The sequence below is a fragment of the Triturus cristatus genome, chromosome 3_1 (genome assembly GCF_964204655.1).
Source record: "Triturus cristatus chromosome 3_1, aTriCri1.1, whole genome shotgun sequence".
NCBI classification, from domain to species: domain Eukaryota; kingdom Metazoa; phylum Chordata; class Amphibia; order Caudata; family Salamandridae; genus Triturus; species Triturus cristatus.
In genome coordinates, this window is record NC_140583.1 from 536,000,517 (window position 1) to 536,020,988 (window position 20,472).

The following is a 20,472-nucleotide window of genomic DNA, read 5'->3' on the forward strand; positions in this document are numbered from 1 at the left end:
TAGTCCTCAGGTCAGGCATGTGCCTTTTGCATATATGGTGTCAATCTGTTCAGTAGTTCCTGAGAAAATCAAAAGTAAAATCACATATATATCTGGGCGGAGCCTAACTACACATCTCATCGTGAGATCTGATTGGCTGTCAGCACTTCATCCAAGAAGTGTTGGCAGCCATCTTGGGACCAATATGCATGATAGCACCTCATTAAAAAGCATTGCAGTTAGTAGAAGGTTTTAAGACTTTAGTTACATTATAAATCATTTGTTGATGGTACCATACTCATTTTAGGTATTGTGGTGTGTTCTAAGGTGATTTTACCATGTGAAAAAGCCTTCTGCTGTGATATCATGAATCATGTTTGAGAGAAAACTATTTTCTCATGCTTTTCCCACAGAGGTTTGGAAGGTGATCTATAAGCTAAACTGAGAGAATGAAGTCTGACATTCTCAATAATACATGTACATCCAACAAGGGCAGAGACTGTCAGTTGATTCCTTTGTGTTCTACTGCAGCTTCCCAGAGTGTTCTAAAGAATAACTAGAGCGCTAACAGTCCTATTTATGACAAACATATGGCACAACTGAAGCCATCTTGGTTGGAATAAAGTGGTAACTCTTAAAACATTTAATTTAAAAAGGAACAAAATGAGGAGGTTCATTTTGCCATAGAAATTATGATTAGTGCTGCAGAAAGAAAAATTAGGGCACATTTTGACTTCTCAAATCCTCTTCTATTTCATAAAAAAATTCTGACTTGCAGACTGACACATGCACTTTGAATACCAGCAGCAGACTTCCCTGTTGAGCAGTAGTTTTACTACAGTGATCTAATGAGCAACTAGAGTGCTAACATTCAGAATTTATGGCAAATGTGTGACACATCTGAATGCCTTCTTGATGGAACCAAAAAAAAAAACTGAAAGTATTCCCACTGAGGAAACTGCAGTAAATGAGGAAATTAGGAAACTTCATAACAAATACATCTCCCAAGATGGCCACCAGAGACAAAAGAGCCCAAATGTAGCCCAAATATCACCCAGATGTAGCCCAAGTATAGCCCGATGACAGAATGTCCCAGAGTGTTCTTAAGAACAACTAGAGCGCTTACTGGCTTACTTATGACAAAAGTATGGCGCACCTGAAGCCATCTTGATTGGAATAAACTGGTAACACTTAAAACTTCATAACAAATAAATCTCCCAAGATGGCCACCAGAGACAAAAGAGCCCAAATGCAGCACAAATATCACCCAGATGTAGCCCAATGACAGAAGTGTTCAAAACACTTATTTTTTGTGTATTTGCAGTTTTATATAGTGCAGACTTGTCAGGTATTGGAGTGCTTTACATGAGCATTGGTTACATCACACAAGATCAAATTCATTTTGGTTGTAGAAATGGGGAGATCGAGTGATTTGACCAGAATCACAGAATATTGAGCTGAAGCAGAAGCTCCAACCTGGTTCCCCAGTTGCAAAGTCTGCAGCTCTGGAAGTAACACCACATCCTTTCCCCTAGGTGCAACATTTAATCAAGTGGTCAACTGGATAAAAAAACATAGAGATTACAAATAATTTAAAAGTTCTTTGTCGCTATTTGAAAACTCAGAAAATATGTCCTCATTTTAGTTTTTTAGAGCACTAACCATAATTTTGATGCAAATAAGACCCTCTCATATATGTAATTTCTAAAGGAAATACTCTAGGTATTACAGTTTTGATTACATCAAGATGACGTCAGGCGTTCCACACTTTTGTAATAAATATAGAATGTTAGCAATCTAGTTGTTCATTGGGATACTGTTGAGAGGCAGAAGCCAGGGGCACGGACTCTGAAAATTGAAGGCAGGTAGGAGAGTGCAGAGGCAACAATTTTACCACACTGGGCAGGCAGGAAGGGCAGTGGCAGCACAACAGACTATGGAGGGCAGTGGAAAGGGGGGCAGGGGCAACAAACCAACAATACAGGACTGGCAAGGGAGGCTGTGGCAATATAATAGACCATTGTGGGCAGAAGGAAGAGGCAGTGGTAGTACAACCATACATGCCAACAGACCCGTTTCAGCCAGGAAACGTCCAATGTTTTTAAGCTCAAATGGGCTTTATTTGATCTGTCTCCTGTCTACAATCTCCTCTTTTTCAATGTAACTCAAAGGGGAAAATCAATACCCCAGTTTTTTTTCAAAATCTCCCTCTTACCAAGTTCAAAATGTTCGCAAGTATGGTACATTGGATCATGGTAGGCAGGAGGAGTTGGGGTAGGGACATGGACTTGGATAACAGAGGACAGGAGGGACATGGAGAGGTGCACCAAACTGACCCTGCAGGGCAGGCATCAGGGTTTGCAGCAGCACAATACACCACACAGCGCATGCGGGACGGGAGTGCAGCACAACAATCCATAGAAAGCAATAAGGAGGGGACAGGACCATGCGCATGGACAACAGAGAACAGAGGGTAAAGAGGCAATGCTAGCTGGCTGACCATAATGGACAGACAGGAGAGAAAGCTGCAGCATAACAGACCATAAATGGCGGAGGGACGGATCCTGGGCATTACAATGGAACAGACAAGCCAGGAGGGAGGGAATAGTGGTCTGCACATGGAAACAGAGGGCTGGGGGCAAGGGGGCAGGGCAGGAGCAGCAAGATGACCATGGAGGTCAGGCAGGATGGGCACTAGAAACAAGACACACCATGGAGAGCAACAATGAGACTATGATGGCATACACACAGATCATGGAGGGAAGGTGGGAGGGGGTCAGGGGCAGCTAGCTGACCACACAGGGAAGGTGGGAGGGGCCATGGCAGCACAGAAGACCATGCATGGCAAGCAGGAGGGTTAGTGGCAGCACAATGGCTATGATGGGCAGGAAGGAGGGTGAAGGGGCATGCACAAAGGACCATGGAGGATAGAAGGGAGGGTCAGGACCTGGCACAGACAAGAGAGTTCAGGGGAAGGGGCTTCTCAACAGACCACGCGGGGCAGGCAGGAGGAGCAGTTGCAGCACAACAGACCAGGGAGGGCAGAAGGGTGTGGCAGTAAAATGGACCTTGGAGGACAGGAGGAAGGGGATAGGGGCATGGCATGGGGACAGGCAGGGTGGAGGTGGCAGGGACAAGTTACAGTCATCTGACAATGCTAGGCAGGTGGGAGGGGAGTGGCAGCTCAACAGAACACTCAGAGTAGATAGGAGTGGCAGGTCCATGGTACATGGTGGGCAAAAAGGATGGAGCTACATGGGCTAGAGAGTGTCATAGCATACGCACTAGCTGGTGGAATACAACACAGAGGTGTGAGGCACTCGGCGGGCACTGGTGGGTGTAACACAGCATTGGGCTCAGCCCGGAGCACGCTGTGACTCTCAAGTGAGATTCATCTCCTTTCCAGAGAGTAAAATAAAAAGTATTACACATCCGGTGGTGGATGTGTATTTTATTAACCGTGAGGGGGGTTTCTTGCATAGTTTGGTCGAATTTTTGTCGAATCCCTTTTGAATGGCTTGGTGTGCGTGTATATTAAATGTGCCCGTCAATAGCTATCCATGTTTGTATAAATAAACAACAAGGGTGTCTACTTGGAGAGTACCCACTGGCGGGGACGCCGGGATTAGGCACGGTGGGTCGTCAGACACGTCAGAGCTTCACTAGCGGTGTAAATACATTCCACGTGGATTCATTCTATGCATAGTCGCCTTTTAATGAATATCACGCAAATCGTCATGGTGATAGGTACATACGGTTTGACCAGCATGTCCTAGGTGTTTCTATAAATATATATATTTTTTAAATAATAAAAAACAAATGCCGGCCCCGGGGGATGGGGTCCCCGGGGCTATAAGTGGCCTGAGGAGGGGGGCCACGCAGCCCCCTCCTAAAGAACTAAAAAAAAAAAGGCCATGACCCGGAGGTTGGGGTCCCCGGGGCCGATTAAGACCAACAAAAAAAATTAGGGTGCAGACCCTGGGGGATGGGGTCCCCAGGGCCAGTAAATTAGAAAAAGAAGGGGGGCCACACAGCCCTCCTTTTCAAAAAATAAAATAAATAAAAGACCGGCATCGCGCCAGAGGCCACGCCCCCTCCTTGCAGTACTCTGCAAACGCGCCCCCTTGCCAGTTGTAAGTTGGGGAATTAATTCCCCTTCAATACTGAGGGTCCCTGAGGGCCAACTAGCCCAACAGGTATCTCCAGTATGCGCCAGGGAGCTGCGTTGCAGACAGGTATTCTGAGGCCACTCCCCTTTTTACACCTCTATGCAACGCAGCTCTGTGGCGCTTACTGGAGGTACCTAGTGGGCTAGTTTGACCCTAGGGACCCTTAGGATTCAAGGGGACTTAATATCTCAACTTAGAACGGCCACAGGACGCGTTTACACAGTGGTGAAGGGAGGGGACGGGGCCTGAGGTGACGTGTGCAAACACGCCCTGTGGCGCATTTTAAGTTGGGGAAATAATTCCCTTTCAATCCTGAGGGACCCTGGGGGCCAACTAGCCCACCAGGTGCTTCCAGTAAGCACCACTTCGCTGCGTTGCAGAGAGGTGGTCTAGGCCGTGCCCTTTTTTACATCTCTCTGCAACGCAGCTCTGTGGTGCTTACTGGAGGTACCTAGTGGTCTAGTTGGACCCTAGGGACCCTCAGGATTCAAGGGGGCTTAATCTCCCAACTTCAAGCAGCCACAGGGCGTGTTTACACAGTGGGGAAGTGAGGGGACGGGCCTGAGGTGACGTGTGCAAACATGCCCTGTGGTGCGTTTTAAGAGGTAGTTTTAATCCCCTGCCCTATTATATACTAGGGGCTTACAGAGGAGGTCATGCTGATCACACGGTGATCCCAACGCATACTGTTCCCTAGTGTATGTAGGTGGTTTCACTGTATTCTGAGTGTCTTTTAACATAGCACTGGCTCTAGGACTGGTTAGTCAGACTCAGTTACCACCAGTATCCGTCTGAAAAAGTTGAGGGTACAGGAGGATTTTGCAACAAGGCTTCTTTCTGCTCTTCTGTTTGTTCTTTCTGCACGTTATCCTTCTTTCTGCACTTTTCTTCGTCTTTGAGGACTTCTGTTGCTTCTTTCTGCATTTCTTTTTTTTCTTTCTGTGCGTTTTTTCTTCTTTCTTCACATGTCCTATCTCTGTAGGCATAGTTAGAAATTAGAATTTAAAAAACCTTTGAAATTCACTGAAAAAACCATAGGTTTTAGGCACGTTATAGTTAGGAATTAGCATTTAAAAAACCTTAGAAATTCACTGAAAAAACCATAGGTTTCAGGGGTGTTATAGTTAGCTGGAATTTTCACTCGTACAAAACCATCGAAATTCCCCCGTTATAGTTAGTTCAGCTAACTATAACTCGCGCACCCGCAATGCACTGCTGATGACGTCACATATTACATCCCTCATGACATGGTCAGTGACATCACTGATGACATCATCCTTGTGATAGTGTGGCAGACATCCTCTCCCCCTAATATAACCTTTGATACACACATTCAAAAATAGAAACTAACATTTTCAAAACAATTGACATACCAATATCAGTTACAACAACCTATTCAGTTATTCTAAGATCCACATACACATCCACTCATTCACCAACAGTCCTATACAGTCACTCATATATGTACTCACTCATCATATGTACTCATACACCTATACATCCTGTTACACAACGCCACTCATCCATAAAGTTACTCACACACATAGTCACTCATGCTAATAAAGAATCAAACATCCATTTACTTGCATATACAGTTATACACACACCACCACACTTACTTCTACAGAAACTTACACATACTTAGTCTTTTAAACAATCACTTATAGAAACACATACTTATTCATACAGGAACTCTTTCAATCTCTCACTCTCACATATACTCACTTATATACACCAATAGTCACATATAATAGTTTAAAACATATGTAGTTACTCATAAAGACACTATTGAGACAGTCATTCACTCACTAACACACCCATGCACACACTCATCCACCCATACAGTCCTGCACACATGCTGTCTTCAACACATACAAACAGTGAGTCACTCATTCATACACCTATGCACTACGTAATACCCCCACCGAACCATACAGACACTCAGACACTCATACTGATACTCAAAAAACGAACTAATAACCTATATAGACACACATGTAGCTACTCACCAACCCATGCAGCCACTTATACACAAAGTGAGAGACTGATACAGATATTTACATATTTAAACATTACTCACTAAGCCATGTATTCACTAAGATACACTTAATCAGTCAGTTATACAATCAATTTTTCAAAAACAAATCATCCATTTAGACACTTATATACCCATTTATTCTTCAATCGACCTTGAGATATACATATATAAAACATATGTAATTTTTAGAAAAACACACATTCACTGGATGATGTCATCAGTGATGTCATAAGTGATGTCATTTGAGATGTCATCAGTGATGTGATGAGTGATGTCACTGACCATGTCATGAGTGATGTAATATGTGACGTCATCAGCAGTGCATTGCGGGTGCGCGAGTTATAGTTAGCTGAACTAACTATAACTGGGGAATTTCAATGGTTTTGTACGAGTGAAAAGTCCAGCTAACTATAACGCCCCTGAAACCTATGGTTTTTTCAGTGAATTTATATATATATATATAGGGGCGCGGTGCCTCCCCTTGTTTAAAATAAAAAGGAATTCTAACTTCTTGAGCTTAGGAAGCTAAAGCAAATGTGTTTCCTCTCACATTCCACATTGAAAAACAATTTGAAATCCTTTATGGAGGCAACTGCACCGTTGATCTATTGGAGCGCAATCTGATCTGGGATGTTTGTGATGAGTGGTTTCATTCTCATCATCTCCTGGTGAGAGCAAAGTCCATGATTTTTCCTTTTAATTACATTGGTATGTTATGGTATTTAATTCTTGATATAGCGCACGTTTCATCCCCGGAGAGATATCTTGGTGCTGCAATGGCAGGTAAGTGCGGTGGAGTCAGTATTTAGAACAACCAGGTATTCAGGTGTTTTTCTAATTCAGCTATATTTGGACATATGCAAATGAATATAGGAAGTTCGTTCCAGTGAAGTGGAGCCAGATAGGAAAAGGCTAGGCCTCCGTATTTGGCGGTGCAAATCCATTGGGGGCATAAAAGAGATTAGTGGCTTGATCGGAGATTCCTTCCTGGAGTATAAGGGGTGAGCTTATTGTTGAGGTACCCTGAGTACCAAATGCCCAAAATCTTCTTCAAGCTCTGCCCTTTTGGCCAAGTCCCGTTTTTCTTAGTAGTTTGCATGGGTCTTCCTGCCCTTTCCCACGTTGATGGACAGCTTCACAAAAGGCCCACAAGCCACTTTTCCCTGATTTTGGTGGCGTTTTATTGAAGCAGAGCATCATGAGGACATCTCCACAAACCAAAGAAGCAGTTACTCAATTTGATTAAGGGCAAGCACCTCTGTTTGGTGGAGATTCACCTCCTTGTAGTCTCGTCATCTTCTCTTGACTAAGATTCAGGTTATCACAGATTTGTGGATGAAGGTGCTTCAGGAACAATCACATTGTCAAATTTACATGCACACCTCGTTTTCCTTAATGCAGCTGTAGTGTAGAATATGCACACAACATTTACCCAATGAGGTAGCACTTACTAGTTAACCAAATGAAAGGACTCCAGTTGGGTAGACGTTTTCTGCAAAACGGAGGACTCTTCTTGGAGAAAATGAGGTACGATTCTGGCCCTGATGTTGATTTCACAAAAATTAAGCCTCAATAGAAGCACTTACAATTATAAATGTAGCAGGTGCCACAGTTAAGGCTCCACTTCAGCAAAGCACAAATGATACTAACTTCTTGGGCTAGGTGAAGACAAAGCAAGTGTGTTTCCTCATGTATTCCATGTTGAAAAACTATATGAAATGTTTAAAGGAGGTGAATTTATTGTTGATCTATTGGAGCACAATCTGAGGTGTAGTGACTGTGATGAGTGGTTTCTTTCTTGTTGTCTCCTGGTGACAGCAGAGTCCATGGTTTTCCCTTTTAAATAACCTAAGTATGCAAATCCACAAAATGCATAGCACCACTCACACACCCACTCACAGACATATACAGGCACTCCCACTCCCACTCATAGACCTACACAGGTACTCACATGCCCACTCACAGAGCCACAGAGACACTCACACACCCACTTGAACACTCATATAGGTATCCACAGACCCACACAGGCACTCACAGGACTACTCGCAGACCCACAGGGCACTCACAGACCCACTCACAGATACTCACACACCCACTCACACACACACAGGCACTCACAGACCCACTCATAGACCCATTCAGCCACTCGCACACCCACTCTCAAAGGTGACAGGTTGCAGTTAGGATTAAAAAGTTTCAAAAACATAGAAATTCACTGTAAAACAAAGGTTTCAAAGATGTTATAGTTAGGAAATAGTATTTAAAAATAACCTTTGAAATTCACTGAAAAAACAAAGGTTACAGGGATGTTATAGTTAGGCTCAGATTTCACTCATTCCATTACCAGTAAAATTCAGCAGTTATAGTTACCTCATCTACCTATAACCTATGCCCCTGCAATGAACTGTTTTTGACCTCACATATTTCATTACTCATGACATGGTCAGGGACATCACTCATGACATCCTGCTCTTTTAAAAAAAAGGATTTTTCAGCGGCCTCCCAGTTCTTCCACAGATCAAAGGTAATGTTTAAAAAAATATATTTTTGGTCACAGAGGGAGTACATTTAGGACCACCCACCACACCAGGTGGGTCAGGGTATCCATACCCTGACATGTTTTGTTGTTTACCTTTTAGGCCACTTCATAAAACGCCTCTAGCTATTCGTTCCATCAATCATCTGTCAATCCTATTGACTGCGAGTATGGTATGATAATGGTGTCCAACTCTGTAGTGTACCAAGAAGGTAAACATTGACATGAGTCACTTTTTTTGTGTGTAGATTAAATACTAGTAGACATCATGCACAATAATAACACAGACACAAATCACTCCAATACATGACATCATTTACCTGTTCTTACGGGGCAGTCCCTCAAGCATTGGAAAGGAGGATAGCTATAGTCAAGTTCTTTCATGAAGGGACTCGATGAGGCAGGCACACATTTCACATTTCTTGTACTATTCTCTATCCAATGTCTGGATTGAGGGGAATTGATATAGGGTGAGCCAGGAGGACTGGTGCAGGACTCGGAGGAGTGGACTTACTTCTCCACTGAATGCCCACAGTTGCAACTCCAATCCAGCAATAAAAGAGTAAGATGGTGGTGATAGATTTGTTGCGATTCAAACCAGAAAGACAGTGACACACACAAATAATAAAAGTAAATAATATTCCCTGGCTGTATCTTTTTGAGGGTCTTGTTTTGGGGCGTCAAAGCAAGAAAGAAAGCAACAAGTCGAAAGCCTAGTTGTTGTCAGGTAAATAGAGCTCGTCCTCAAACTCTGATGGTTCACCCAGAAGTAGGTTATCTAACACACTACTTCCATGACCTTAGTCGCCGTCATCATCATCTTCCTGCTGTGCTACTTCAGGTATGGTGTAATCCGGTGATATAAAGTGCTGATCCATTTTGATCATGGTTAACCTCTCCACGTTTTGGGGCGAGACACTGTCAGAACGGCACCAGCAGCACTGAAAACACGCGCAGAAGAGATGCTTGAGACAGAGCAAGCCAGATAGTTTATCCCCAGCCTGCTGAGCACTGGCCATTGGCGCCTTTACCCATACCAATACAGCAATGGGTTTTGATCAATGTAGACCTCTGTTGGGTCATCCAGATAGGGCTGGGCCATTTGCTCAATGCTCAGGGGTGCTCCACTTTGCTTGGCCTCTTTTGCCTAAGCCTCAGCACGTGACCTAACAAGCCCTTGCTGTAGAAACCATTCCTGTGATGATTTTGGTGGGGATAATGCTCCTGTTCTTGTTGTTGTGCATGTTGCCCTTGGTTTTGTTGGGGTTTTGGCTGCTGTGAGCCAACCGCACTGCCCTCAGGCTCTGAAGTTGAACTTGACGCCAGCTGCCCTGCAGTACTTGTTGTGGCCTGGAGTAGCGGGCCTCTAATTCCCGCCCGTTCTTTTTCTAAGCGACTGGCTTCCACAGCTATCCAAGTTTTGCAGTTGGCAACACCCCCTTCTGAAAAAGGAATCAATGTGTTCAGTACTGCTTTGTACCGTGGATCCAGAATTGTAGCACACATGTAATGGTTGCATGACACAATGCTGCTTTGCACCCTTGTATTTTCAGAGAAGCAAAGGGTTAAGCTCTCCCCCAACTCATGTGCTTCTTTTTTTCCTCCACACCTGCGTACATTGCAGACACTCCCTTCAGCTGTTCCTGTAGCATGTCCAACAATGGGATAGCTTGTCCCATAGTACAGTCCTCTTTGCTGACTTCACGTGTGAAGAGCTCGAAAGAAAGTAGCATCTCTGTCAAATATTTAACGAGGCCCCATTGGTCCATCTCAATGATAATGCCTTTCACAATAGCATCCCCTCTTTGCATGACATATTCATTGATTGGTCTGTACTTCTCAAACAGACTTTCAAGCATGTAATAAGTTGAGTTCCAACATGTTGGCACCTCCTGGATGAGTGCTTTAACTGGCATTCGATGCTCACGTTGAATGATCCTCAGCTGCTTCTGGGCTTTAAAAGAATGGCTGACATGTGTGCAGATTCTTCTGCCGGTGGTCAGTAAGTTGCTGACTCTGTCTTCTTTTTCAGAAAGTCTTCAACAATTATGTTAATGCAGTGCGCCAAACACAGGACCATAGAATAGCCACCATCGGCCATGACCTTAACTATATTACTGCCATTTTTTGTGGAACAAAACCAATGTTAAGCCCTCTTAGTCGCAGCCATTCAAAGACCTTGCTGTCAAAGTCTTCCAAAAAGTTTGCCACAGATTGAGATTTCTCCATGGCCAACATGGCTACAGTTGCATGTTTCCAAGTGGTATTACAAATCTCAGCAGTGTCAACAACACCTGCTGCAGATGTCTTTTCTCTAATCCCCACAAAAGATATCCAGTGTGCAGTGATGCACATGCCAAAACAACAGTTGATGGACAGAATGCAGAACAATGTCATACATTCACCCCAGTACAGAGATCTGGGCCTAAATCCATCGTTTTTTTGCTCACCATGCCGTTCCAGTTTGAACCCAGCCATATGCAAATCAGTCTTGACACTGTGCCTCATGGGAACAGTCCAGCCCGAACTGCCAAGCCAGGTCCTCCCTGGACTGGAAACAAGCATCCTAGCACCGGTTTCGGGGTTTCACCCCTCTTCAGCCAGGATAGCTTGATTCCAGTGGCATGAAGAGCACGGGACCCACGTCTGGTCATTCCCATGAGGCACAGGGTCAGACTGATCTGCACTCGGGTGACAAATGCAAAAACAACAGTTGATGGACAGAATGCAGAACAATGTCATACATTCACCCCAGTACAGAGAACTGGGCCTAAATCCATCGTTTTTTTGCTCACCATGCCGTTCCAGTTTCCAGTTTGAACCCAGCAATATGCAAATCAGTCTTAACCCTGTGCCTCATGGGAACAGTCCAACCTGAACTGCCAAGCCAGGTGCTCCCTGTTATGAACCCGAAACCGGTCCCAGGATGCTTGTTTCTGGTCCAGGGAAGACATGGCTTGGCAGTTCGGGCTGGACTGTTCACATGAGGCACAGGGTCAGACTGATTTGCATATGGCCATGTCTGAACTGGGGTGGTGGAGTGAGCTAAAGAATGATGATGGATTAAACCCAGATCAGTTGACTGGGGGTGAGTGTTTGATTTGCTCAAACGCTCCGTCCATCATCCCCTTTGGTATCGCTTTGTTCGCCCTAAGTTGGCAGGGTATGCCCAGACGTGGGTCCCTTGCTCACTTTGCCACAGGATTCAAGATAGCCTGGCTGATGAGAGTTATGAACCCGAAACCGGTCTCAGGTTGTGTGTTTCTGGTCCAGGGAAGACATGGCTTGGCAGTTCTGGCTGGACTGTTCCCATGAGGCACAGGGTCAGACTGATTTGCATATGGCCATGTCTGAACTGGGGTGGTGGAGTGAGCTAAAGAATGATGATGGATTAAACCCAGATCAGTTGACTGGGGGTGAGTGTTTGATTTGCTCAAACGCTCCGTCCATCATTCCCTTTGGTATAGGTTTGTTCGCCCTAAGTTGGCAGGGTATGCCCAGACGTGGGTCCCTTGCTCACTTTGCCACTGGATTCAAGATAGCCTGGCTGATGAGGGTTATGAACCCGAAACCGGTCCCAGGATGCTTGTTTCCGGTCCGGGGAAGACATGGCTTGGCAGTTCGGGCTGGACTGTTCCCATGAGGCACAGGGTCAGGCTGATTTGCATATGGCCATGTCTGAACTGGGGTGGTGGAGTGAGCTAAAGAATGATCACGGATTAAACCCAGATCAGTTGACTGGGGATGAATGTTTGATTTGCTCAAACACTCCATCCATCATCCCCTTTGGTATCGCTTTGTTCGACCTAAGTTGGCAGGGTATGCCCAGACGTGGGTCCCTTGCTCACTTTGCCACTGGATTCAAGATAGCCTGGCTGATGAGGGTTATGAACCCGTAACCGGTCCCAGGATGCTTGTTTCCGGTCCAGGGAAGACATGGCATGGCAGTTCGGGCTGGACTGTTCCCATGAGGCACAGGGTCAGACTGATTTGCATATGGCCATGTCTGAACTGGGGTGGTGGAGTGAGCTAAAGAATGATGATGGATTAAACCCAGATCAGTTGACTGAGGGTGAGTGTTTGATTTGCTCAAACTCTCCGTCCATCAACCCCTTTGGTATCGCTTTGTTTGCTTTAAGTTGGCAGGGTATGCCCAGACGTGGGTCCCTTGCTCACTTTGCCACTGGATTCATGATAGCCTGGCTGATGAGGGTTATGAACCCGTAACCGGTCCCAGGAAGCTTGTTTCCGGTCCCGGGAAGACATGGCATGGCAGTTCGGGCTGGACTGTTCCCATGAGGCACAGGGTCAGACTGATTTGCATATGGCCATGTCTGAACTGGGGTGGTGGAGTGAGCTAAAGAATGATGATGGATTAAACCCAGATCAGTTGACTGGGGGTGAGTGTTTGATTTGCTCAAACGCTCCGTCCATCATCCCCTTTGGTATCGCTTTGTTCGCCCTAAGTTGGCAGGGTATGCCCAGACATGGGTCCCTTGCTCACTTTGCCACTGGATTCAAGATAGCCTGGCTGATGAGGGTTATGAACCCGAAACCGGTCCCAGGATGCTTGTTTCCGGTCCGGGGAAGACATGGCTTGGCAGTTCGGGCTGGACTGTTCCCATGAGGCACAGGGTCAGACTGATTTGCATATGGCCATGTCTGAACTGGGGTGGTGGAGTGAGCTAAAGAATGATCATGGATTAAACCCAGATCAGTTGACTGGGGGTGAATGTTTGATTTGCTCAAACGCTCCATCCATCATCCCCTTTGGTATCGCTTTGTTCGCCCTAAGTTGGCAGGGTATGCCCAGACGTGGGTCCCTTGCTCACTTTGCCACTGGATTCAAGATAGCCTGGCTGATGAGGGTTATGAACCCGTAACCGGTCCCAGGATGCTTGTTTCCGGTCCAGGGAAGACATGGCATGGCAGTTCTGGCTGGACTGTTCCTATGAGGCACAGGGTCAGACTGATTTGCATATGGCCATGTCTGAACTGGGGTGGTGGAGTGAGCTAAAGAATGATGATGGATTAAACCCAGATCAGTTGACTGAGGGTGAGTGTTTGATTTGCTCAAACGCTCCGTCCATCAACCCCTTTGGTATCGCTTTGTTTGCTTTAAGTTGGCAGGGTATGCCCAGACGTGGGTCCCTTGCTCACTTTGCCACTGGATTCAAGATAGCCTGGCTGATGAGGGTTATGAACCCGAAACCGGTCCCAGGATGCTTGTTTCTGGTCCAGGGAAGACATGGCTTGGCAGTTCGGGCTGGACTGTTCCCATGAGGCACAGGGTCAGACTGATCTGCATATGGCCATGTCTGAACTGGGATGGTGGAGTGAGCTAAAGAATGATGATGGATTAAACCCAGATCAGTTGACTGGGGGTGAGTGTTTGATTTGCTGAAACGCTCGGTCCATCATCCCCTTTGGTATCGCTTTGTTCGCCCTAAGTTGGCAGGGTATGCCCAGACGTGGGTCCCTTGCTCACTTTGCCACTGGATTCAAGATAGCCTGGCTGATGAGGGTTATGAACCCGAAACCGGTCCCAGGATGCTTGTTTCCGGTCCAGGGAAGACATGGCTTGGCAGTTCGGGCGGGACTGTTCCCATGAGGCACAGGGTCAGACTGATTTGCATATGGCCATGTCGGAACTGGGGTGGTAGAGTGAGCTAAAGAATGATGATGGATTAAACCCAGATCAGTTGACTGGGGGTGAGTGTTTGATTTGCTCAAACGCTCCGTCCATCATCCCCTTTGGTATCGCTTTGTTCACCCTAAGTTGGCAGGGTATGCCCAGACGTGGGTCCCTTGCTCAGTTTGCCACTGGATTCAAGATAGCCTGGCTGATGAGGGTTATGAAACCAAAACCGGTCCTAGGATGCTTGTTTCCGGTCCAGAGAAGACATGGCTTGGCAGTTCGGGCTGGACTGTTCCCATGAGGCACAGGGCCAGACTGATTTGCATATGGCCATGTCTGAACTGGGGTGGTGGAGTGAGCTAAAGAATGATGATGGATTAAACCCAGATCAGTTGACTGGGGGTGAGTGTTGGATTTGCTCAAACGCTCCGTCCATCATCCCCTCTGGTATCGCTTTGTTTGCCCTAAGTTGGCAGGGTATGCCCAGACGTGGGCCCCTTGCTCACTTTGCCACTGGATTCAAGATAGCCTGGCTGATGAGGGTTATGAACCCGAAACCGGTCCCAGGATGCTTGTTTCCGGTCCGGGGAAGACATGGCTTGGCAGTTCGGGCTGGACTGTTCCCATGAGGCACAGGGTCAGGCTGATTTGCATATGGCCATGTCTGAACTGGGGTGGTAGAGTGAGCTAAAGAATGATGATGGATTAAACCCAGATCAGTTGACTGGGGGTGAGTGTTTGATTTGCTCAAACGCTCCGTCCATCATCCCCTTTGGTATCGCTTTGTTCGCCCTAAGTTGACAGGGTATGCCCAGACGAGGGTCCCTTGCTCACTTTGCCACTGGATTCAAGATAGCCTGGCTGATGAGGGTTATGAACCCAAAACCGGTCCCAGGATGCTTGTTTCCAGTCCAGGGAAGACATGGCTTGGCAGTTCGGGCTGGACTGTTCCCATGAGGCACAGGGCCAGACTGATTTGCATATGGCCATGTCTGAACTGGGGTGGTGGAGTGTGCTAAAGAATGATGATGGATTAAACCCAGATCAGTTGACTGGGGGTGAGTGTTTGATTTGCTCAAACGCTCCGTCCATCATCCCCTCTGGTATCGCTTTGTTTGCCCTAAGTTGGCAGGGTATGCCCAGACGTGGGTCCCTTGCTCACTTTGCCACTGGATTCAAGATAGCCTGGCTGATGAGGGTTATGAACCCAAAACCGGTCCCAGGATGCTTGTTTCCGGTCCAGGGAAGACATGGCTTGGCAGTTCGGGCTGGACTGTTCCCATGAGGCACAGGGCCAGACTGATTTGCATATGGCCATGTCTGAACTGGGGTGGTGGAGTGTGCTAAAGAATGATGATGGATTAAACCCAGATCAGTTGACTGGGGGTGAGTGTTTGATTTGCTCAAACGCTCCGTCCATCATCCCCTCTGGTATCGCTTTGTTCGCCCTAAGTTGGCAGGGTATGCCCAGACATGGGCCCCTTGCTCACTTTGCCACTGGATTCAAGATAGCCTGGCTGATGAGGGTTATGAACCCAAAACCGGTCCCAGGATGCTTGTTTCCGGTCCAGGGAAGACATGGCTTGGCAGTTCGGGCTGGACTGTTCCCATGAGGCACAGGGCCAGACTGATTTGCATATGGCCATGTCTGAACTGGGGTGGTGGAGTGAGCTAAAGAATGATGATGGATTAAACCCAGATCAGTTGACTGGGGGTGAGTGTTTGATTTGCTCAAACGCTCCGTCCATAATCCCCTCTGGTATCGCTTTGTTTGCCCTAAGTTGGCAGGGTATGCCCAGACGTGGGCCCCTTGCTCACTTTGCCACTGGATTCAAGATAGCCTGGCTGATGAGGGTTATGAACCCAAAACCAGTCCCAGGATGCTTGTTTCCGGTCCAGGGAAGACATGGCTTGGCAGTTCGGGCTGGACTGTTCCCATGAGGCACAGGGCCCGACTGATTTGCATATGGCCATGTCTGAACTGGGGTGGTGGAGTGAGCTAAAGAATGATGATGGATTAAACCCAGATCAGTTGACATGGCTTGGCAGTTCGGGCTGGACTGTTCCCATGAGGCACAGGGCCAGACTGATTTGCATACGGCCATGTCTGAACTGGGGTGGTGGAGTGAGCTAAAGAATGATGATGGATTAAACCCAGATCAGTTGACTGGGGGGCTCTGTCCATCATCCCCTTTGGTATCGCTGTGATGCACATGCCATCAGTGGCTCGGCAACTAGTCCACATGTCTGTTGTCAAGTGGATATTGTGAACAGCACTCTGCTGCAAAGCTTGTCCAAGCAATTCCAGCATGTCGTGATGTAGTGCTAGAACAGCAACTCTGGTGAAATAGGACCGGCTGGGAACCTTCCATTTTGGGCAGATGGTTGTCACAAATTCAAGAAAACCCACCTCTTTCACAGAAGAAAAAGGGAGGAGGTCCAGCGCTAACATTTTAGCCAGCTACGCATTGTACAAACATGCCATTGGGTGGTTGCGTTTGTACTGACCCTCCGACCTAAACATGCTGAGAATGGTAGCCTGGATTTTTTTACTTTTCTAGTGCCACCGGTGCAGGTTACTTCTTGATGCCAGATGTTGTGAGGCTCAATGCACGTTTTTTCGTTTCGTTTCATTACTTGCGAGAAATGCGCATGCGCGGGTGCCCGCGCAGTCGCAGTTTTTACCGCGAACGCGATGAAGAGAGGATGATGCCAGCCGGAGACGCTGCAGACGTCGCAGATAAGGAAAGATGCTTTAAAGTTATTTTTTAAAACTTTAGCAATTGTTAATAATAGGGTGGGTGAGAGGCGGGTGGCGTAGCTGACCAATGGAGAGCCCCACGGAGATTGTTATCAACTCCGTGGCGCTCCGCGTAGCCCCGCTATGCCCACTACGCCCAGGCTTAGTCAATGGAGTAATCCTCTGTTTCCTGGCTGGGGATTTGGAAGACAACAGATCTTCTGAAAGAGTGGCTTGCTCTTCTTCCTCTGCAGGAAGCTCGATTTCCTGGGAACAACAACTATTTGGGGTAGTGGTTGCGGCTGTTGTTGCAGCTGTTGTTGCCCTCTTATCTGAGTCTCCTACATTAATTGGGCACTATTTTGCAATAAGTCATTTTCAACATCACTGCTCATTGGCGTTGGACTTGTGATTAGACTGGCTGCCTCTGTAACAGACATGGGCTTGGGCCTAGGTTGGTGGGGTGGGTCCACTGATGCGGGGTTGCGGCGCTCGCTTGCTCCCTGGACACCGCTGCTGCAGGCGTAATTTTTGTATTCCCAAAAAAGATCTTGGGTGACATACCGGTCTTGGTAAGTGGAATGCCTTCTTTTCACTGGCAACTTTCTTGGTACATGACCTGGTACCTTTCTTAGGGGCCATCCTGAACATGTCACGTAACAATGGGGCAACCCAAAAAGCCACTGGGCCTGGGTAGATAATGGTACAGTAAGATAATGTCCCAGTGGAGAGCAATTTAAGACAGATGAATACGTGCAAGAATTAATCTGTTGTATCCAAACAAAGTCAAGCACCACCATACAGTTGTACAATCAAATGAATGTGATTTAATTTCATCACAACATTGAAGTTAATCAGTTTATATACAGTACAAAACAATTCCTGAGTGGGTATTTTTAGAGCAAAAAGGTGCACACAATGGTGAGGTAGTAAGTTCATGGGAGGGATTGTGAGAAAGGACAGTAGTGTGCATACATATACATCAGTAAATTGATAATGAACTATCCAGGCAGTTTCCTGCCAAATGCATTAAATGTCAAATCATATAACATAATTACAGATATATATTCTCTGTCATATATGTCTGACAACACAAAACAGAAATGTCGACATTTCGACCCCTAAACGAAACAGCCAATTTTGCGCATTGTGGGTGCGGTCTTCATCAGGACCATTATGACAGAGAGCGAGAAACTTTCATATACTGAGGAGCATATCAACAGTCTGATTCAAGGTCCCTCTAATAATCTCTTCCTCTCATCAAACACTCCCAATATCGATGTGTCACTCAATGAAAATAACAATAAACTTGAGAGGTTGGAGAAAAAGCTAATTAGAACTAGGCTACATGGACAGCTCTTGACTAAGTACCTTCAGGCGAATATTATACCTGTAGGTCTCCAAGTTAAGAATGAGCCCGCAATATTTGTCGATCACCCGAACTGCTCGTGCCACTGAATGGAGCTGGGTGTGCAGACCGCTTTGGAACAGGTTGAAAAACTGATGAAAGAAATTTCGGATCTTAAACAGGAAATTTCTCAAGACAACGCCTTAACAAATGAGAAAGAAGCTTTGGAGCGTTTGGAGAAAATTATAAAGGAATTTGAGGTAAATACGCAGGCAACTTACCCGTATTTACAGGAGGACTATTTCAGACAAGACCAACAAGGCCGTTTTACCAACAGAGGGAGGGGAGGATATAGAGACAGTCGGAGATTTACAACCTTCTCGAAATTGTCGGGGTCAAAAGGAAGTGAAGGAGACCAACCAGGCAACAACTACGGTTACCAACATCCGGATAGTTGGTACTACCCCCAACCAGGACGGCCAATGGCGACCCCCCAGAGGCAGGTGCATGAACTGGACCAGGGGCCCGACACGAGACCCGCCCCAGGAAGGCCGGGGCTGGGACGGAGGGAGACAACGGGGTCAGAACCAGGCTCAGAAACAGGTCAGGTTCCCCCAGGAACAACATGGCGAGATAAAGACCAGGCGACGAGTGTACAGATGGTAGCCAAACAGAAGGATACGATTATCAATTTATCCTCATATGAACTAACAAAGGATGAGATCTTGATCCTCAACAAAGGTCTATCATTCGTACCCACAACATATCCAAATAAGTTCAACGTCCAGTCGGAACTGCATCGTTTCTTTAGGAAGATCTGTTTGAGGTACCATTTCAGGAACTCGCCTTCTTTGCCTAAATCATCACATACAGGGTTACGTGTTCCGTCTACGTTCACCCCTACCTCCCAAATGGTAACCCATCTAATTCTCACCTATAAAAACATGGTCCTACGGGAGGTCCTGAAGATCAATTCATCCAAGATATATGTGAAACATAATGTGACGACTGCAGAACGTGTGGCGCTAGACGGCTGTAAAAACAACCATTCAATTGTGATAAAACCCGCCGACAAGGGTGGGGGTATTGTGGTCCAAGATGTGGATGACTACAAAAAATAAATCTACTCTCAATTGGATGACGGGGTGAGTTACGCTAAGCTAAGGAGCAACCCAACCAAGAAGATCAGCGCTATTATCCTCAAAACCACTGAGAGGGAAAAGGAGATGGGTTTCTTGTCAGATTTGGAGTTTCAGTACCTAAACCAAAAACAACCTCGTCTGCCGACTGTTTACACCCTGCCTAAAGTCCACAAAAACATGGAGCAACCCCCGGGCCGGCCAATTGTCTCTGGGTTCAGCTCGGTCCTCGAACCGCTCTGCAAGTATGTGGATTTTTTCCTGAAGTGAGTATAGGTAATCCCTAGACAACACAATTTATATACACAATAATCAAATATATTTCATGGTTAAAAACATCAAATGTCACATTTATAATCACAAGCAAATAATTAAAAAACAGTTGATGCAGTACAGAAAATGATCAAAATAAAAATTGCTCGATCCCAATTGTAAATACCGTTATGAACCAGCATAACAGAGAAAACAACATACATAAGACAACACAATTTTTCATACACTATTGCACATCTTAAAGAACGTTATCTTTAGTACATAGCTTGGGACACATTCATCAATTCTGCATCTACAAGTCTATGTCGGTTCTTAGATTGTGCCTACAGATGCGTCGACGCGTTTCGATGGATTGGCTTATAATTCCATCTTTATCAAGACAAGTATTAGGGTTTTCTCAGATGGCATTTCTTGTTTCACTCTCCTCAATCGTGAAGTTTATTTGCTTTTAATCCACTTCGTATGCCTCTGGTTTCTATACATATGAGCTCCTAAATTATATATCCTTCAATTTGATATATTTATATCTGTCCATGCGGCTTTCGTTATATGTCTGAAGCCTTCTCACACGGTCTGTGACCAAATCACTTTAGTCGTTCTGGTATCAAGACT